We start from the raw sequence: 13,157 nt of genomic DNA on the forward strand, positions 1-13,157 counted from the left end.
ATGCAGCATGCAGCACACAACAACAAAATGGGAGACTCGCTCAGGTGAGTACTGAAGGGCTCCCCCAGAATGGTCCAGACAGCAGAACCATTGCTTGAGCACGCCGATTGTATGCTCAATGATGTTCCTGGTCGCTTGATAGCTCTCATTGTATCATTCTTCAGCAGGGGTGCTGGGCGAATGGAGCGGGGTCATGAGCCAGGTGCACAGAGGATAGCCCTTGTCCCCGAGAAGCCAGCCTCCTGGGTGAGCTGGGGCCTCGAAAAGGTCTGCCACAGAAGTCTGGCGCAGGATGAAGGTGTCATGGCTGCTGCCTGGAAAGCGGGCATTGACAGCGACTATCAGCTGTCTGTGGTCACAGACCAACTGGACGTTCAACGAATGGAACCCCTTCCGGTTGCGGTAATCCTCGGCATTCTCTTGCGGCACCCGCAAAGCCACATGCGTGCAGCCAATGGCGCCCTGGACCATGGGGAAGCCCGCTATTCTTGCAAATCCCATTGCGCGCTCTTGCTGCTTTTCCGGGGTCATGGGGAAGGAAATGTACTGATGTCTCCTTTTAAAGAGGGCATTCGTGACTTGACAGATGCAGCAATGCACCGCGAACTGGGAGATATTGGCAATCTCCCCAGTAGCGGATTGAAAGGAGCCGGTGGCATAGAAGTTGAGAGCCATTGTGACCTTCACTGCCACCGACAGGGACGTCCTGCTCCTCAGTTGAGGCTGTAGATCTGGCTGAAGCAGGTGGCAGAGCTCAGTGACCACCTCCCTGCTGAATCGCAGCCTCCGAAAACACTGCTCTTAGACATGTTGAGGGATGAGAACTGTTGGCGGAAAACCCTGGGATGGTAAGGTCTCGTGTGCCGATGCCTGTTGGCCCTCCTCCGTCTGGCCATGATTGGCACTCTCTCTCGGCGTCTCTGAGCCCTCTCAATGTAATGGAGAAGCCCAACGTTCCCACCCATTGCAGCTCCCATAGTATGTGGCCACTCAAGGTTATGCCAGTGAAAAAGCAAACCAACTACAAAGTTCTGGTCAGAAGCCAGAAGTACCTCTGCAAGTGCTGACTCAATGCAGAAAGCTCTCTCCCTTTGTCTCTCTGCAAATCTCTCTCTCTCTCACAGAAGGAGTGGTCCAAAATGGCTACCACAAAGAAGCCAGGAAGAGCCCCCTTTAAATAGCGCCCCCCCAGCACCACAGTGACTGGGAACCATTCCAGTCAACCAGTCGCTGGGAGCGACAGGCGGAAAGGAGGGGGCGCCACTGAATTTCCGGTTCGGGGCACCCCAAGGGCGTTGCACCATGAAATGACGTCAGGATCTGCGCGCGCAGCTGAGCGGGCGTTGCGGTTTAGCGCCACCGATAAATGTCTGCTCAATTTCGTGAGAGGCGCAGGTCTCGCCGCGCCCGGGCGCTAGGCACCTCGCGCCCCACTCATCGCCCTCTTAAGGCGCTAATGGGTGGCGCAACCAACTGAATTTCTCCCCCTTTGTGTCTTAATGCGAGGAGCATTCGTAATAAGGTAGATGAATTAGCTGTGCAAGTAGATGTAAACAGATATGAGATGATTACGATTACGGAGACATGGCTCCAGGGTGACCAAGGCTGGGAACTCAACATCCAGGGGTATTCAATATTCAGGAATGACAGGCAAAAAGGAAAAGGAGGTGGGGTAGCGTTGCTGTTTAAAGAGGAGATTAACACAATAGTAAGGAAGGATATTAGCTCTGATGATGTGGAATCTGTATGGGTAGAGCTGAGAAATACCAAGGGGCAGAAAACGTTAGTGGGAGTTGTATACAGACCCCCAAACAGTAAAGCTGAGGTTGGGGATGGCAGGAAATGGGAAATTAGAGATGTGTGCAGTAAAGGCACTGCAGTTATCATGGGTGTCTTTAATCTACATATAGATTGAGCTAACCAAATTAGTAACAATAGTGTGGTAGAGGAATTCCTGGCATGTATATGGGATGGTTTCCTGGACCAATATGTCAAGGAACCAACTAGAGATCAGGCCAACTTAGACTGGGTATTATGTAATGAGAAAGGATTAATTAGCAATCTTGTTGAGCAAGGCCCCTTGGAGCAGAGCGATCATAATATGATCAAATTCTTCATTAAGATGGAGAGTGAAGTATTTGACTCAGAGACTAAGGTCCTGAATTTAAATAAAGGAAACTACGATGGTATGAGGCGTGAGTTGGCTTGGATGGATTGGGGAATGTTACTTAAAGGGTTGATGGTGGATAGGCAATGGCAAACATTTAAAGATCGCATGGATGAACTACAGAATTTGTTCATCCCTGTTTGGCATAAAAATAAAACAAAAAAGGTGACACAACCGTGGCTAACAAGGGAAATTAGGGATAGCATAAGATCCAAGGAGGGGACATATAAATTGGCAAGAAAAAGCAGCAAACCTGAGGATTGTGAGCAGTTTAGGATTCAGCAAAGGAGGACAAAGGGATTAATTAAGAGGGGGAAAATAGAGTATGAGAGTAAGCTTTCAGGGAAAATAAAAACTGACTGTAAAAGCTTCTATAGATATGTGAAGAGAAAAAGATTGGTGAAGTCAAGTGTAGGCCCCTTGCAGTCAGAATCAGGGGAATTTACAATGGGGAACAAAGAAATGGCTGACCAATTAAATACACACTTTGGTTCTGTCTTCACAAAGGAGGACACAAATAACCTCCCAGAGATGTCGGGGAACATAGGGAGGAACTGAATGAAATCAGTATTTGTAGGGAAATGATGTTAGGGAAATTGACGGGATTGAAGGCCGATAAATCCCCAGGGCCTGATAATCTACATCCTAGGGTACTTAAGGAAGTGGCCCTAGAAATAGTAGATGCATTGCTGGTCATCTTCCAAAATTCTATAGACTCTGAAACAGTTCCCATGGATTGGAGGGTAGCTAATGTAACCCCACTATTCAAAAAAGGTGGTAGAGAGAAAATGGGGAATTATAGACCGGTAATCCTGACATCAGTAGTGGGGAAAATGCTAGGGTGCATTATAAAAGATGTAATAGCAGAGCACTTGGAAAACAGTGACAGGATCGGACAAAGTCAACATGGATTTACAAAAGGTAAATTGTGCTTGACTAATCTACTGGAATTTTTTGAGGATGTAACTGGTAGAATAGATAAGGAAAAACCAGTGGATGTGGTGTATTTGGACTTTCAGAAGGCTTTCGATAAGGTCCCGCATAAGAGATTAGCGAGTAAAGTTAAAGCACATGGGATTGGGGGTAAGATACTGACTTGGATAGAGAACTGGTTGGCAGACAGGAAGCAAAGAGTTGGAATAAACGGGTCTTTTTCCGAGTGGCAGGCAGTGACTAGTGGGGTACCACAGGGATCAGTGCTAGGACCCCAGCTACTCACAATATATATTAATGATCTAGACGAGGGAACTAGATGTAATATCTCCAAGTTTACAGATGACACAAAGCTGGGTGGGCGTGTGTGCTGTGAGGAGGATGCCGAGAAACTCCAGTATGATTTGGACAGGTTGGGTGATTGGGCAGATGCATGGCAGATGTAGTATAATGTGGATAAATGCGAGGTTATCCACTTTTGTGGCAAAAACAGGAAGGCAGATTATCATCTGAATGGCAATAGATTGGGAGAAGGGGAAGTGCAACTAGACCTGGGTGTCCTTGTGCACCAGTCGCTGAAGGTAAGCATGCAGGTGCAGCAGGCGGTTAAGAAGGCAAATGTTATGTTGGCCTTCGTAGCGAGAGGTTTTGCATACAGGAGCAAGGATGTCTTGCTGCAGTTGTACAAGGCCTTGGTGAGACCACACCTTGAGTATTGTGTGCAGTTTTGCTCACCTTATCTGAGGAAGGATGTTCTTGCCATAGAGGGAGTTCAGCGAAGATTCATCAGGCTGATACCGGGGATGGCAGGAATGATGTATGAGGAGAGATTGGGTCGATTTGGCTTATACTCGCTGGAGTTTAGAAGAATGAGAGGGGATCTCATTGGAACTTATAAATTTCTAACAGGACTAGACAGACTAGATGCAGGAAGGATGTTCCCAATGGCGGGGGAGTCCAGAACCAGGGGTCACAGTCTAAAGATAAGGGGTAAGCAATTTAGGTCAGAGATGAGGAGGAATTTCTTCACCCAGAGAGTGGTGAACCTGTGGAATTCTCTACCACAGAAGGCAGTTGAGGCCAATTCATTAAATATATTCAAGAAGGAGTTAGATATATTTCTTAAGGCTAAAGGGGTCAAGGGTTATGGGGAGAAAGCAGGGACAGGGTACTCAATTTGGATGATCAGCCATGATCCCATTAAATGGCGGAGGAGGCTCGAGGGGCCGAATGGCCTACTCCTATCTTCTATGTTTCTATATTGCGTTGGTTGCAGACACTTATGGAAAATGGACTGCAGAATAAGCTACAGTTAAGGACATGCAAAATACGTCAATGATAAATATATAGCAAGCATCTAAAAAAGACTGAAGGCCACCAGAAGCAATGATTGCTGTACTGTATATTAAGTTCTGTTAGAGATCTACTAGCTTGCAACTATCGAGCATGGGTAAACTAATGGGTGTGGGCGTGTGCGTGTGCATGTGTGTGTGCGTGTGCACGTGCGTGTGCACGTGCATGTGCACGTGCGTGTGCATGTGCGTTTTCACCCGCTCTTCAATATCAGCACGTTGACAACATAAATCATGGCCCACAGGAAGATACAAGATATAAGGTAGGGGACATAAATGCAAAGAAAATAAATCATTAAGTTTGGAGACACTGGTGTTGCAGCTTTTTTTTTGGAGGCATTCTCATGCTCTCAAAGTGGCAGTTGCAGTCATGTTGGCCAGGATTTTACATTTTTGACCCACCCGGTGCAGGGAGGGGGTCCGGCAGAGTTTTAACTCCACAGCGTGCATGCGACATTATGGATAGGTTCCCCACCCCGAAGTCAGCCTGATTGACAGGCTGGCTTCCAGTCAGGCGGGGAACTCGGACAAGTAATTTGTGAACAGAAGGAAGCAATTTTTCTAACAGAGATCAGGCCAGATGTCTCTGGAACGTTGACAAACCTACTCACACCAGGGAAAGTGAAGGATGTGTCACTTGAAGGCATTGTCGAGAAACTTGAGGACCATTTCGACCCAAAGCCGTTAGAAATAGTAGAGAGCTACAAGTTTGGTACCAGAAACCAAAAACCATCAGTGAGTACACTGTAGCTCTTAAGAACCTATCTTTGCATTGCAACTTCGGCACATTTTTCAATCGTGTGTTGCGAGATAACTTTGTGTGTAGACTGGTGGATGAGCGGCACAGTCCAAGTTACTGAACACTCCGAACCTAACATTTGACATAGCATGCAAAATTGCCCTATCTATGGAGATGGCATCTAAGAATGCTGGGGAGCTCCGTCCAACTCAAGTGACTAGTGCAGCTGAGGTCTACAGTCACAAAGCCACCGCCGAACTTAATGTTGTGAGACTGAGTCAAAAGCATGTCGGTGAGAGCAGCTCAGTGAATTGTTATCGCTGCAATGGAAATCACTCACCACAGTCCTGCCAATACAGAAATGCGAAGTGTTTTCACTGCCAGAAGTTAAGCCATATTTCAACAGCTTGCAGAGCTCGAGCTAAAGCAGGAAGTAAGAACCATTCTAGTGGCAATGCAAAGCAGCGAAAACAAAAGGGAGGAGCTCACAATATTGGAGTGAACACACCTGATGTTGAAGACTAGGCATCTACAGTATCTATGCCACTAGCGGCAATGCTAGCAGTCGCGAGAAAGATTTCCGTACAAAACTTTTGATCAACAAGCAATGTATATTGATATATATATCGACATGCGACAGACTGCTCTAATATAAGAACATAAGAAGTAGGAGGAGGAGTAGGCCATACGGCCCCTCGGGCCTGCTCTGCCATTCAATAGGATCATGGCTGATCCGAATCTAGACTCACGTCCACTTCCCTGCCCTCTCCCCGTAACCCCTAATTCCCTTACCTGCTAGGAAGCTGTCTATCTCCATTTTAAATTTATTTAATGTTGCAGCTTCCACAGCTCTCTGGGGTAGCAAATTCCATAGATTTACTACCCTCTGAGTGAAGAAGTTTCTCCTCATCTCAGTTTTGAAAGGGCAGCCCCTTATTCTTAGATTATGCCCCCTAGTTCTAGTCTCACCCATCAGTGGAAACATCCTCACCGCATCCACCCGATCAAGCCCCCTCACAATCTTATATGTTTCGATAAGATCGCCTCTCATTCTTCTGAACTCCAATGAGTAGAGTCCCAACCTACTCAACCTTTCCTCATACGTCAACCCCCTTGTGGTAAACCACTGTTAACTCTGTACAGGTCCGGGCATGTCTCCGCCCCTGGCTCCACCCCTAAGCCCGGGTATAAAGGTGACTCACCACCCTTCCCCCGGGAGCTCTTAGGATGGATCCACTAGCAGAGGCATGCTCCAGTTCTTAGTCAATAAAAGCCTACTTCGTATATGTTCAACTCGTAGGCCTAGAAATTGGGTTTTGGCTTAGCCAGGGCTTTAGCGCCGGAAGTTAGTGCTGGCGCTAAGTCCCCCTGCGCGCGGCACAAATTCAGTAGCGCCGCGCCCAAACAGCTGCCGGCGCTACTGAAGGGTCTTAGCGCCTGGAAAAGGGCGCTAACTGCCGTTTAGCGCCGCAATTCCGGTGCTGCGGCACCCGATGCGGTGCGGCAGGCTGGGGAAGTGCAGGCCTCCTCCTTCCGTTAAGGAGGAGCTGCCTGCACCCGGCCGCAGCCCGCGCAAATCTGTTTAAAAATGAGCCCGGCACCTCGGACAAGTGCCGGGCTTGCATCTGTTCCGGGGCGGGGGGGGGGAGAAGTCCGGGGAGGGAGCTGCGGGCAGGCGGCCGGCGGGAAAGCGGCCGGCCGCCGCGGGGCCTTTAATGCGCCGGCGCAAACACATGTTGGACTCTGTTGCCAGAGTCTTAGTTGCGGCTGCCATGGGCGAGGCGGCCGCAACTGAATTTCGGCGCTGGGGCCCGTCGGCATGGCAACCGGGACGCTGCGCACACCGATGACGTCATTGGTGCCGGCGCAGCGCTACCGGTGCAACGCCGCTTTAGGGCCCCAGGGATTTTTTCAACTGGCCATAACTCTGGCGCTAGTCCCTCTAGCGCCTCAAAAGCGGCGCTAAGGCTAGTGAATTTCTAGGCCGCAGTCTTTGGTGTTGTTGATAGTGCATCAATTTTATTGACTAAATTTTCGACATGGAGCAAATCTTGAAGCCGGAACGTTTAGACCTGGATCCTCAAGCAGCAGATGCAGCCAATAACTTTGAACACTGGCTGAGCTGTTCCAAAGCCTTTCTGGAGGCCTCCAGCACTACCGTCACTACAGATGACGCGAAGCGGCTTGTTTTGAACTCACAGGTGAGCCGCCGAGTCTACTCGATCATCCGAGGTGCCACAACTTACGCGGCCGCCATCGCGACGCTAAAGGAACAATGCGTGAGGCCTGTTAACGAGGTCTACGCCAGACACCTCCTGGCTACCCGAAAACAGCGCCCTGGGAAATCGGGCACCGAATATTTACTGGCACTGAGAGTCCTCGGCCGGGCCTGTAATTGCAAAGCGGTGACAGCCAAGGAATGCACGGAAGACCTGATCCGAGACGCCTACGTAGCCGGCATCAGGTCCAACTATACTCGGCAGAGGCTGCTGGAACAGAGGGGGCTCGACCTGCAGAAGACGGTGGCCCTCGCTAACTCATTAGACGTTGCCCTCCAGAACATGGACGCCTACCCCCCTGACCGGATGGCCACGTGGCTGTCACGGGAGCAGCCATCTTGGGACCCGGTAAGGCCACAAGCCGCCAGCAGCCCAACTACAGCTACAATGACCAGAGGCCAGAAATGCTACTTCTGTGGCCAGGCGAAGCACCCCAGACAGCAATGCCCAGCAAAGGACGTGACCTGCTCCAAATGCGGCAAGAAAGGCCACTACGCGAGAGTGTGCAGGGCGAAATCGACCCCCAATTCCAGCAGCGCCGCGTGTGAACCGTGCAGGCTGCCATTTTGGACCCCACCAACCACGTGTGAGCCGTGCGGGCCGCTATTTTGGGCACCACCAGCCGCGGGGGAGCCGCCATCTTGGACACCATTTCGAGACCAGGCCCCCGGCACGGGCGAATACTACAGCGACCCACCGACCTCAACGATGGCCTCCATCACCCTGGACCAATCTAGGCCCCATCAACTAGCCAGGTCCATGATGAACGTAAAGGTAAATGGCCATGCCACAAATTGCCTTTTCGACTGCGGAAGCACGGAGAGCTTCATCCACCCCGACACGGGGCGACGCTACTCCCTATCGGTTATGCCCACACACCACCAGGTCTTTATGGCCTCAAAGTCCCATACAGCGGACGTCGGCGGCTACTGTGTAGCGACTCTGACAGTGAACGGCGTGGAGTACAGAGATTTTAAATTCCTCGTCCTGCCACAGCTCTGCGCTCCCGTACTGCTAGGATTAGACTTCCAGTGCCATCTGGAGAGCGTCACGATGGCATATGGCGGGCTCCTGCCCCCACTTACAGTCTGCAGCCGGCAGAATTTAAACACGGCGCCGCGCAAAGTATGCAGCCTGTCCACCCTGAAGGTCAAACCCCCCCCCGTTGTTCGCTAACCTCGCCAAAGACTGCAAGCCAATTGCTACTAAAAGCAGGCGGTACAGTGCCGGGGATAGGAGCTTTATTAAATCAGAAGTAGAAAGACTCCTGAGGGAAGGGATTATCGAGGGCAGCACCAGCCCATGGCGAGCCCAAGTGGTGGTAGTGAAGACCGGCGAAAAACAGCGCCTGGTTATTGATTACAGCCAGACGATCAATCGATACACGCAATTAGACGCATACCCACTTCCCCGCATATCTGACATGGTCAACCAGATAGCACAATACCGGGTATTCTCGATGATTGATCTGAAGTCGGCATACCACCAGCTCCCCATCAGGCCTGAGGACCGCCAGTACACGGCCTTCGAGGCCGACGGTCGCCTCTACCACTTCCTCCGAGTCCCCTTCGGCGTCACCAACGGGGTCTCGGTCTTCCAAAGGGAGATGGACCGGATGGTTGACCAGAACGCACTGCAGGCCACCTTCCCCTATCTAGACAACGTCACCATCTGCGGCCATGGCCAGCATGACCACGACGCCAACCTAGAAAAATTCCTCCGTACGGCCCAACGGCTGAATCTGACATACAACAGAGAAAAATGTATGTTCCGCACCACGCGCCTCGCTATTCTTGGCTGCGTGGTGGAAAACGGAGTCATCGGCCCCGACCCCGACCGAATGCGCCCCCTCCTGGAACTACCCCTCCCACACTGCCTAAAAGCCCTGAAGAGATGCCTAGGGTTCTTCTCTTACTGCGCCCAGTGGGTGCCCAATTACATCCACAGCGACAGGGGCTCGTCGTTCATGAGCGACGAGCTGCGCCAGTACCTGCTCGAGAAGGGCATAGCCATGAGCAGGACTACCAGCTACAACCCCCGGGGTAACGGACAGGTAGAGAGGGAGAACGCAACGGAGAATGCTCGCCCTAAAATCCAAGGGCCTCCCAATCTCCCGCTGGCAAGATGTCCTCCCCGATGCGCTCCACTCCATACGATCACTGCTCTGTACTGCCACAAACGCCACCCCTCACGAGAAGATGTTCGTCTTCCCCAGGAAATCCACCTCGGGGACATCACTACTGCCATGGCTGACGTCTCCGGGACCCGTCCTGCTCAGGAAACACGTGAGGAGCCATAAGACGGACCCCCTGGTCGAAAAGGTTCACCTCCTCCACGCCAACCCACAGTACGCCTACGTGGCATATCCTGACGGGCGGGAGGACACAGTCTCAATTCGAGACCTCGCACCTTCAGGTACCACCCGAAACACCATCGATCACCATCCACTACCTCCACCCACCACCACTACCCACGACGCACCACCGGGGTGTCTACCACGAACTGACGACATGCCGGTGCCATCCCTACCCCGAGAGGACGACACGCCAGTGCTCCGTCCCACGTGAGAAGCGGCCGCGGGCAAAGAACCGCCACAAACGGCACCACGAAGATCATTACGGCAGACAAGACCCCCGGAGAGACATTCGTATACGAACTTTTGAAACACTTCACCCCGCCGGACTCTTTTTTAAATGAGGGGTGAATGTGGTAAACCACTGTTAACTCTGTACAGGTCCGGGCATGTCTCCGACCCTGGCTCCACCCCTAAGCCCGGGTATAAAGGTGACTCACCACCCTTCCTCCCGGGAGCTCTTAGGATGGATCCACTAGCAGAGGCATGCTCCAGTTCTTAGTCAATAAAAGCCTACTTCGTATAAGTTCAACTCATAGTCTTTGGTGTTGTTGATAGTGCATCACCCCTCATCTCCGGAATCAACCGAGTGAACCTTCTCTGAACCGTCTCGAGAGCAAGTATATCTTTTCTTAAATATGGAAACCAAAACTGCACGCAGTATTCCAGGTGTGGCCTCACCAATACCCTGTATAACTGCAGCAAGACTTCCCTGTTTTTATACTCCATCGCCTTTGCAATAAAAGCCAAGATTCCATTGGCCTTCCTGATCACCTGCTGCACCTGCATACTAACTTTTTGTGTTTCATGCTCCAGGACCCCCAGATCACTTTGTACTGTAGCACTTTGCAGTTTCTCTCCATTTAGAGAATAACTTGCTCTTTGATTTTTTCTGCCAAAGTGCATAACCTCACACTTTCCAACATTATATTGCATCTGCCAAATCTCTGCCCACTCACTTAGCCTGTCTATGTCCTTTTGCAGGTTTTTTATGTCCTCCTCACTCACTGCTTTCCCTCCCATCTTTGTATCATCGGCAAACTTGGATATGTTGCACTCGGTCCCTTCCTCCAAATCGTTAATATAGATTGTAAAGAGTTGGGGTCCCAGCACTGACCCCTGCGGAACACCACTAGTTACTGATTGCCAGCCCGAGAATGAACCATTTATCCCAACTCTTTGTTTTCTGTTAGATAGCCAATCTTCCACCCATGCCAGTATATTACCCCCAATCCTGTGATTTCTTATCTTGATCAGTAATCTTTTGTGTGGAACCTTGTCAAATGCCTTTTGGAAGTCCAAATACACTACATCCACTGGTTTCCCTTTATCCACCCTGTATGTTACATCCTCAAAGAATTCGAGCAAATTTGTCAAACATGACTTCCCCTTCATAAAACCATGCTGACTCTGTCCTATTAAATTATGTTTATCCAAATGCTCTGTTACTGTTTCCTTAATAATGGACTCCAACATTTTGCCAACCACAGATGTTAGGCTAACTGGTCTATAGTTTCCAGCTTTTTGTCTACTTCCCTTCTTAAATAAGGTTGTTACATTAGCAGTTTTCCAATCTGCCGGGACCTTTCCTGAGTCCAGGGAGTTCTGGAAAATAATCACCAATGCATCCACAATCCCTACCGCCACTTCTCTCAAGACCCTAGGATGTAGGCCATCAGGTCCGGGGGACTTATCCGCCTTAAGTCCCATTATTTTACTGAGTACCATCTCCTTAGTGATTTTAATCGTCTTTAGCTCCTCCCCCCCATTGCCCCCTGTTTGTCCAGTGTTGGGATATTTTTAGTGTCCTCTACTATAAACACTGATACAAAATATTTGTTCAGCGTCTTTTCCATCTCCATGTTCCCCACCACTAGTTTCCCAGTCCCATCCTCTAAGGGACCAACGTCCACTTTAGCCACCCTTTTTTCTTTTTATATAGCTGTAGAAACTCTTGCTATCTGTTTTTATATTTTTTGCTAGTTTACTTTCATAATCTATCTTCCCTTTCTTAATTAATCTTTTAGTTATTGTTTGCTGGCTTTTAAATGCTTCCCAATCTTCTATCCTCCCACTAGATTTGGCTACTTTATATGCCCTTGTTTTCAGTCGGATACCATCCTTTACTAAGCCACGGATGGCTGTCTTTTCTTTTACTCCCCTTTTTCTTCAGTGGAATATATTTATCTTGAAAGATGTAAAATATCTCCTTGAATGTAGACCACTGCTCTTGTACTGTCTTACACTTTAATCTGTTTTCCCAGTCCACTTTAGTCAATTCTACTCTCATACCTTCATAGTCTCCTTTATTTAAGCTCAGTACACTGGTTTGAGATCCAACTCTCTCACCCTCAAACTGAATTTGGAATTCAAACATATTATGGTCACTCATTCCAAGGGGATCCTTTACTAGGACATTTTTTATTAATCCTGTCTCATTACACAGGACTAGATCTAAGATTGCCTGCCCCCTGGTAGGTTCAGTTACATACTGCTCAAGGAACCCGTCCCTAATACACTCTATGAACTCTTCCTCAAGGCTGCCATGCCCAATTTGATTAGTCCAGTCAATATGAAAGTTAAAATCCCCCATGATTATAGCTGTTCCCTTATTACAAGCCCCAACTATTCGACCAACTGAGTTGCAACTGTTAGGAGGCCTATAGACTACGCCCACTAGTGACTTTTTCCCCTTCTTATTCCTTATCTCCACCCAAACTATTTCACTATCCTGATCCTTTGACCCAATATCATTTCTGACTATTGCAGTGATTCCATCCTTGATTAACATAGCAACCCCACCTCCCTTTCCTTCATGTCTGTCCTTCCTAATTGTCAAATACCCCGAGATGTTTAGTTCCCAGTGATGATTATCTTGCAGCCATGTTTCCGTAATGGCCACCAGATCATACCCATGTGTAGTTATTTGTACCGTCAACTCGTCAATTTTGTTTCGAATGCTGCGTGCATTCAGATAAAGAACTTTCAAATATGTTTTCTGACAAATTATTCCTGCTTTTACCCCTTTTACTACTTTGCCTTTATCATTATACATTCTGTCCCTTCCTGACACGCTCTGGTTTTTAATTCCCCCACTGCTACCTTGCTCTATTGCCTTCTCCGCTGTCATTTTTTTTTTCGCTCTCTTAAAACCTCCCCCCCCACTAATTAGTTAAAAGCCCTCTCTACAGCCCTAGTTATTTGATTCGCCAGGACTCTAGTCCCAGCACTGGCCAAGTGAAGTCCGTCCCAACGGAACAGCTCTCTCCTGTCCCAGTACTAATGCCAGTGTCCCAGGAAGCAAAACCCATTTCTCCCACACCAGGCTTTGAGC

This window comes from Somniosus microcephalus, chromosome 23, assembly GCF_052327205.1.
Source record: "Somniosus microcephalus isolate GS21.2 chromosome 23, FLI_Smic_1.0, whole genome shotgun sequence".
In the NCBI taxonomy this organism is placed as follows: Eukaryota; Metazoa; Chordata; class Chondrichthyes; order Squaliformes; family Somniosidae; genus Somniosus; species Somniosus microcephalus.